Source organism: Oncorhynchus kisutch, linkage group LG10, assembly GCF_002021735.2.
Source record: "Oncorhynchus kisutch isolate 150728-3 linkage group LG10, Okis_V2, whole genome shotgun sequence".
Lineage (NCBI taxonomy): Eukaryota > Metazoa > Chordata > Actinopteri > Salmoniformes > Salmonidae > Oncorhynchus > Oncorhynchus kisutch.
This window is the reverse complement of record NC_034183.2, coordinates 28,561,820-28,570,605: the sequence shown is the minus strand read 5'-3', so window position 1 is coordinate 28,570,605 and position 8,786 is coordinate 28,561,820. Positions and strand designations below refer to the sequence as shown.

At 43.9% G+C, this 8,786-nt stretch overlaps 1 pseudogene; it reads right to left on the bottom strand.

Annotated features, from left to right (window-relative positions):
* Positions 1 to 377: 377 nt before the first annotated feature.
* On the bottom strand, positions 378 to 8,670 carry LOC109897648 (magnesium-dependent phosphatase 1-like; annotated as a pseudogene).
* Positions 8,671 to 8,786: the final 116 nt, after the last annotated feature.

Sequence of the window (8,786 nt, the reverse complement as noted above, 5' to 3'; positions counted from 1 at the left end):
AAAGAAAACTGTGAATGAAAAGTCTAGGGCCCAATTAGAGAATGGTCCTAACAGTAAATGAAAGAAAGGACGAGTTGAGTATTTACATCAATACCAAACTAATGACAAAGAGTTGACAAAATATGAGGGAAGTGATTACCATGACTGTACAGTTGTGTTTTATACAGTATAAAGGACGAGTGTTTTATACAGTATAAAACACATATATTGCATGGCTCTGGCCAAACTGATCCAACATTATGTTGGTTATACACATAAAATGTGTAGTAATGTTGAAAACAGTGAAGTGCTGATATTTAGGTTTGTGGCAGTGCAACACTGCCCACAGAGGTCAAGTCTATGTATTGCATCAATGCGTCAACTCTGTCCTCAAGTACTCATTTTGCACCCTGGGAGAACTGTAGAATCTCTTCAACCACTAGTCTCATAGTCACTCTTTTAGGAACCAGAACACACTGCACACCTGAGGGTAAATTAAAGTAAAGTTACTCGTCTTGTTATCTCCTTTGGGAGTGAACGGTTTATGTAACATACTTGTGTGACGACCCTCCCAATCTGTCTGCAAAATTCTTTCTCTTTGTTCTTGTTGGTGGGCGGAGCCGGGAGGGTCGTCAGCGAAATGGGACACACCTGGGCCCAGGTGTGTCCCAGGGATAAATACACCTTTCCCCCATACATTGAGGAGACTCTCTTCATGCAGACACACTGTTATTTTTGGTTGTGGCATTTTGAGGCTTCTTTATGTTAATTTGTTTTGGCATCTCTCAACACGCCTCATTATCACCATCTGTGCATGCATCCACTCACACTACTGACTACACATTCCATTATTACTTGGATATGGTTTACTTTATTTAATGAAAATGGTTTTCTCCCTCTTTGTTATGGGCCTCGAGCCGGTGTGTAACAAGTGGGGGCTCGTCCGGGATCATAAGGTTGGATGCTACATTTTGGCGTTTAGTATTTTGTTGCATTATGGGTTAATGCTAATTGGGAAGCGCTTTGGTTGATATTCACTGCCTAGTCTTATAAGTGTTCGGCATAGTGCCTCCGAGGCGTATCCGTGATTTTGGTTGTCCGATGATGTCATCAAACAGGCTTGTAAAGTATGTAAGTAGGATTACTACTCGTGTCGTTAGGCTAACTGATATGAGTATTTTGTTGGGGAGAAAACGTGAAGTCACTGTTTGATAAACACTGGAGGTGCTTTGTTTGCATCTCTTGTTACAACTTTCTTTGAGTTGCGCTGTTTGGTAGGGCCAGGGTTGGTTGCCTTTTTTGTTTGGTAAACTTGCCACTGCGGTGGTTAGTTGGTTGTATGCTGCGTTGGGGAGAGTAACATTGGTTAGTTTCCAGGCGCCTGCCCAGGCTGGAAGCTCTTGCTCTACTCGCTGTTGTGACATCGGTCCGAGAAGGTCAGTTCAATCCCCTGTGTACCTAAGTGGGAGATTTGGGTAGGGTAGTGCTATTTGCGACCCGGAGCTATAGCCTGTCTTTTCCCCTGTTAGGCTTAGCGACATGTTCCACTTTGGAATACGTTGGGCATCGCAAATTCGCACCAAGACTAGGGTTGCGTTATTGTAGGATTTGGAGAAGCTCCTGATATATCTCGTCTCTCTCCTGTGGTGCCCAGTTTGATTGGTGCTTCTCTTGTTGTGGTTTGGTCTGGTGTGCTCAGCAGAGGGGCAGAGCAAAAAAAATTTTTTGCAGTTACTTGTGACTATGGCGTCTAATGTAGACAAGTTCATTTGCGTTCCATCAGAGGAACTGTTAGAATTATGTACTAAAGAACAGCTGTTGAATATCGCTGAACACTACTAGGTTGAAATTAGTGATATACATCAAAGAAATGATGTTAGATTGATATTGAAGGCCAATCTGATGGAGATTGGCAGACTCGTAGGTATCACTGGGGCAGACTTTGCTGAGGAATCGCCACCTCCCCAGCCATCTCCCCATTTCGTTACATTGGCCGCTCCATCTGTTAGCCTAGTAGTCTTTTTCAGCTGTTACAGCTAGAGCATGATCGTGTTAAGCATGGAAAGGAATTGGAACTTAAACAGGATTTGGAGCATGCTGATTGTGTTAAGCATGAAAAGGAATTTAAACAGGATTTGGAGCGTGCTAAAATCAAGCTGCAACAAGAGTGGCTAGAATTGGTTAGAGAAGGAAAGCTCTTGGGGGAGAGTTTGCTTAGGGAAGGTGACCCTGATTTAGCTAGGGGTCGCTCGTTCGTGCCCCGGACACATATGATATTGTGGGAAACTTACAGCTGTTGACAAAATTTAATGAGGAGGACACTAAGACTTATTTTCGTTGTTTGAGTGTGTTGCTTACGCTAGGACTTGGCCTAATTCTGATCTCACTTTAATGTTGCAGTGTGTGTTGACTGGTAAAGCGCAGGAAGCATATTCAGCTCTTGGTGTAGCCGACAGTCTCAGCTATGCTAAGGTTAAAATGGCTGTGCTACAGATTTACCAATTGGTTCCTGAGGCTACCGTCAATGATTTAGAACTTTAAAAGGGGCTGATAAACAGACTCATATTGAGTTTGTGCATAAGTTATCTACACAGATGAATCGCTGGTGTTCTGCCTCTGCGGTTACGACTTTCCAGGGGCTGTGTGATCTGATTATGCTAGAGCAATTTAAGGACACAATCCCTGATCGAATAGCCACGTACATTAGCGACCGAAAAGTGAAGACTGTGGTGGAGGAGTATGTTTTGACTCACAAAAGTGGATTTGCAGAACCAAGTAGATGTGGTCAGGGCAATAAATTGCAATATCCGTACTGTGAGATGCCTAAGACAGAGCTACAGGGAGACAGGATGGACAGCTGATCATCCTTGCAGTGGCAGACCACGTGTAACAACACCTGCACAGGATCGGTACATCACACCTGCGGGACAGGTACAGGACAGCAACAACAGCTGCCCGAGTTACACCAGGAACGCACAATCCCTCCATCAGTGCTCAGACTGTCTGCAATAGACTGAGAGAGGCTGGACTGAGGGCTTGTAGGCCTGTTGTAAGGCAGGTCCTCACCAGACATCACCGGCAACAACGTCATCTATGGGCACAAACCCACCGTCACTGGACCAAACAGGACTGGAAAAAAGTGTCTCACCAGGGGTGATGGTCGGATTCTCGTTAATCGTCGAAGGAATGAATGTTACTCCGAGGCCTGTACTCTGGAGCGGGATCAATTTGGAGGTGGAGGGTTCGTCATGGTCTGGGGCGGTGTGTCACAGCATCATCGGACTGAGCTTGTTGTCATTGCAGGCAATCTCAATGCTGTGTGTTACAGGGAAGAAATCCTCCTCCTTCATGTGGTCCACTTCCTGCAGGATCATCCTGACATTACCCTCAAGCATGGCAATGCCATCAGCCATTCTGCTTGTTCTGTGCGTGATTTCCTGCAAGACAGGAATGTCAGTGTTCTACCTTGGCCAGAGAAGAGCCCAGATCTCAATCCCATTGAGCACGTCTGGGACCTGTTGTATCGGAGGGTGAGGGCTAGGGCCATTCCCCCCCCAGAAATGTACGGGAACTTGCAGGTGCCTTGGTGGAAGAGTGGGGTAATATCTCACAGCAAGAACTGGCAAATCTGGTGCAGTCCATGAGGAGGAGATGTACTGCAGTACTTAATGCAGCTGGTGGCCACACCAGACACTAACTGTTAATTTTGATTTTGACCCCCCCTTTGTTCAGGGACAAATTATTTCATTTCTGTTAGTCACATGTCTGTGGAACTTGTTCAGTTTATGTCTCATTTGTTGAATCTTGTTATGTTCATACAAATATTTACACATGTTAAGTTCTGAAAATAAACACAGTTGACAGCGAGAGGACGTTTCTTTTTTTTTGCTGAGTTTTGTTGACTTTATTTAATAAAAATATATCTCCACGTTGTCTCCCTTTTTGTTAAAAGCTACGAGCCAGTTCGAAACAGTTGCTAAGTTGCTATACTCCAAAACAGATGTCATGACACTCATGGTATAGAATAATTTTGAAATCATCGATATCTTTTCTCTGTTGTGTATGTATTTGAATGACTTTGGAAGTTAGAGTGGACTTCATGAAGTTATAAATTGGTTTGAGATTATATACTTTATGGAGGTGTAAAGTACCTAGTCGAATGACGTCTTTGATGTTCCTATGTTCAGCATCAAAGAAAATCATCTCACTGAAACTTGAATCCACTGTCTGCCTGGAGCCTGAACAAAGACACAATGACAGTGAGTTCCACTACAAACACACTTTGACGACCAGTTACCCATAAACTCAAAGCGTAAACACAAACATGAAAGAATGTCGCCGAAAAGGGTAGCTGCCGTTTCTGCTATTGTGTGTGGTTTTTATTTGCGCTAATCCTAACTTTTTTTGTACATAAAGTTTCTGCCATCGTTTCCTATGACCCAAAACCGCTTCTGGACAGTTGTCACTAACCTCGATTTGAATGAAGACTTCTTCTTGAGTCGGTGACGCAGGAAATACTGCACACCCCGGACCAGGAACTAAACCTCGAGACTCGGAAAAGGCGGCGCAAGAGAGGCCAGCGTGTGGGCACCCTATCGAAACTATGTTGGCGTATAAATAATCTGCCTCTATCCTCCGTTCTATTGGCGAACGTATAGTATAATCACTGGAGAACAAATTGGACAAGATCTGTTTGAGACTATTCTATCAATGGGACCTGAACTGTAATATCCTGTTTCTCTGATCCTGTTTCTATGCATCGTCAAGACTGTACGGCAGCATCGGGTAAGGTTAGGAGGGAAGGGGTATGTCTTTCAGCTGGTGCTCGATATCTAATAAGGAAGTCTCATGGTTCTGCTCGCATGAGTTAGATTCTGTCACGATAAGCTGTAGACCATAATATACTGGACAAAAATATAAATGGCAAAATGTTAAAGATTTTAGTGAGTTACAGTTCATATAAGGAAATCAGTCGATTGAAATAAATAAATTAGGCCCTATTCTATGGATTTCACATGGCTGGGAATGGAGATATGCATCTATTGGTCCCAAATACCTTTAAAAAATTTTAGGGGCGTGTATCAGAAAACCAGTCAGTATCTGATGTGACCACCCCACATCTCCTTCGCAAAGTGTGGATTAGGCTGTTGATTGTGGGCTATGGAATGTTGTCCCACTCCTCTTCAATGGCTGTATGAAGTTGTTGGGTATCGGTTGAAACTGGAACAGGCTGTCATAAACGTTGATCCAGAACATCCCAAACATGCTCAATGGGTGACATGTTTGGTGAGTATGCAGGCCATAGAAGAACTGGGACATTCCAGAAATTGTGTATAGATCCTTGCGACATGGGGCCGTGCATTATCATGCTGAAACATGAGTTGATTGTGGCAGATGACAGGCACGACAATGGGCCTCGGGATCTCATCACGGTATCTCTGTGAATTCAAATTGCCATAGATAAAATGCAATTGTGTTCGTTGTCTGTAGCTTATGCCTGCCCATACCATAACCCCACCGCCACCATGTGGCACTCTGTTCACAATGTTAACATTAGCAAACCGCTCGCCCACATGACATCATACACGTGGTCTGCCAGTTGGACATACTGCCAAATAATTTTAAATTATGTTGGAGGCAGCTTATGGTAGAGAAATGACCATTCAATTATCTGGCAACAGCTCTGGTGGACATTCCTGCAGTCAACATGACAATTGCATGCTACCTCAACTTGAGACATCTGTGGCATTGTGTTGTGTGACAAAACTGCACATTTTAGTGGTCTTTTATTGTCCCCAGCTCAAAGTGCACCTGTGTAATGATCATGCTGTTTAATTAGCTTCTTGATATGCCACACCTGTCAGGTGGATTATCTTAGTGAAGGAGAAATACTCACTAACAGGGATGTAAACAAACGTGTCCACAAAATTTGAGAAATATGCTTTTTGTGCAGTATGGACAATTTCTGGGATATTTTATTTTAGCTGAAACATGGGACCAACACTTTACATGTTGCCTTTATATTTTTGTTCAGTGTATTTCACAAGAGAGTTTTCATCTATATTATATATCTATTTATCACCACAAATTGTTGCTGGCACTAAGACCGCACTCAACAAACTGTATAGGACATAAGGACACAAACAAAACAATAACATGCTCATCCAGAGGAGGGGCTCCTATTGGCCGGTGATTTTACTGCAAGGAAACTGAAATTGGTTTTTACCTCATTTCTGCAAGCATGTCACATGTGCAACTAGAGGAGACTAAACTCTAGATCACATTTACTCCACACACACAAACGGTTACAAAGCTCTTTCGCCCTCCATTTGGCAAATCTGACCATAACTCTATCCTCCCACTACGACCTCTGACGAGCCATCAAACAGGCAAAGCAAAAAACACAGGACTAAAAACGAATCCTACTACCCTGGTTCTGATGCTCCTCGGATGTGGCAGGGCTTGCAAACTCTCACGGATTACAAAGGGAAACCCAGCTGTGAGCTTACCAGTAACCTGAGCCTACCAGACGAGCTAATTGCTTTGTATGGCAGCTTTGAAGCAAGCATGATATAAGAGCCGATGTGAGTAAGACCTTTTAAACAGGTCAACATTCACAAGAACAGACGGATTACCAGGACGCATAGTCAGAGCATGCACTGACCAATGGCAAGTGTCTACACTGCCATTTTTTAAACTCTCCCTGACCCAGTCTGTTATACCTACATGTTTTAAGCAGACCACCATAGTCCCTGTGCCCAAGAACACCAAGGTAACATGTCTAAATTACTATCGCCCTGTAGCGCTCACATCTGTAGCCATGAAACACTTTGAAAGGCTGGTCATGTCTCACATCAACACGATCATCCCAGATAGCCTGGACCCACCCCAATTCACACACCGCCCTGAACGGATCCACAGATAACGCAATTTGAATTGCACTCCACACTGTCCTCTCCCACCTGGACAAGAGGAACACATATATGAGAATGTTGTTCATTGACGACAGCTCAGCATTCAACACCCTAGTATCATCCAAGCTCATCACTAACCTAAGGACCCTGGGACTGAACATCTCCCTCTGAAACTGGATCCTGGACTTCCTGATGAGCCATCTCCAAGTGGTGAGGGTAGGCAACAACATATCAGCCACGCTGACCCTCAACACAGGGACCCCTCAGGGGTGCGTGCTTAGTCCCTTCCTGTACTCCCTGTTCACCCACGACTGCGTTGCCCCCACGACTCCAACAACATCAAGTTTGCTGACGACACGGCGGTGGTAGGCCTGATCACCGATGATGATAAGACAGCCTATAGGGAGGAGGTCAGAGACCTGGTAGTGTGGTGCCAGGACAACAACCTCTCCCTCAACGTCAGCAAGACAAAGGAGCTGATCGTGGACTACAGGAAACAGAGCGCGAAGCACAGCCCATTCACATTGACAGGGCGTTAGTGGAGCGGGTCGAGAGGTTCAAGTTCCTCGGTGTCCACATCACTAAGGATCTATCATGGTCCACACACACCAACACAGTCGTGAAGAGGGCATGACAATGCCTCTTCCCCCTCAGGAGGCTGAAAGTAATTGGCATTGGGTCCTCAGATCCTCAAAACGTTTTACAGCTGCACCATTGAGAGCATCTTGTCTGGCTGCATCACCGCTTGGTATGGCAACTGCTTGGCATCTGACCTCAAGGCCCTATGGAGGGTAATGCGTACATCACTGGAGTCGAGCTCCCTGCCACCCAGGACCTGTATGCTAGGCAGTGTCAGAGGAAGGCCTTAAAAATGGTCAAAGTCTCCAGCCACCCAAGTCACAAGACACCCAAGCCATAAGACTGCTAAATATTTAGCTAAATAATTAACCAAATAGCTAACCGGACTATCTGCATTGACCCTTTCTGCACTAACTCTTGACTCATCACATACCCTGTTGCTACTGTTTATGATCTATCTTGTTGCCTTTATTCATAGTTCTATGTACATATCTACCTCAGTTACCATGTACCACTGCATATCGACCCGGTACTAGTACCCTGTGTCAATATGGCCACGTTATTGTTACTAATTGGGTATTTATTATTACTTTTATTATGACGTGTTATGACTTTTCTCTATTTTCTCTCTCTCTGCATTGTTGGGAAGGGCCCGTAAGTAAGGATTTCACTGTTAGTCTACACCTGTTGATTATGAAGCATGTGCCAAATAAAATGTGATTTGATTTGAAACACACAAACACACACTTCCATTCTCCAACTAACAGTATTTGTGTTGAAGACAGAAGAATCGTTCAGGACCGGTGGCAGTGGTCGTATAATCTCAAATTTAGATGCGTACTTTTTGAAGTAAGGGACCTTTGACCATGGGTATATTTCCTTGAAGGATATGTATTGGTTGAAATTGAAGAGAGACAACAGCTGATTGGCTCCATCCACTTCCCCTGTGCTGGGGAATAGAAGGAACATTTAAATAATTTACATTGCTGGCATGTTATTTCAAAGAATTACCCATCTAGAGGCTAATAACAGAAATTGCCATTGTCTAAACAAGTTTTACATAGATATTTAATCAGATTATAAAATAAAATAGCATGCAGTTGATCCCTGTGTGAACTAACTGTGATGCCACTCCAATCTGGATCCCCTGGTCATGTAGAGAAGTGAGTATGTCCATTGTTTTTCTCTCCTCTTGCATCCAACACCACTTCCCTGTAGGGAAATACGTGATATTATTATAAATCTGAAAAGACATGGCTGAAATGTAATTTGTGTAAGAATTGGAGAGGATTTAGAGAAGAACATAGCCTAAAG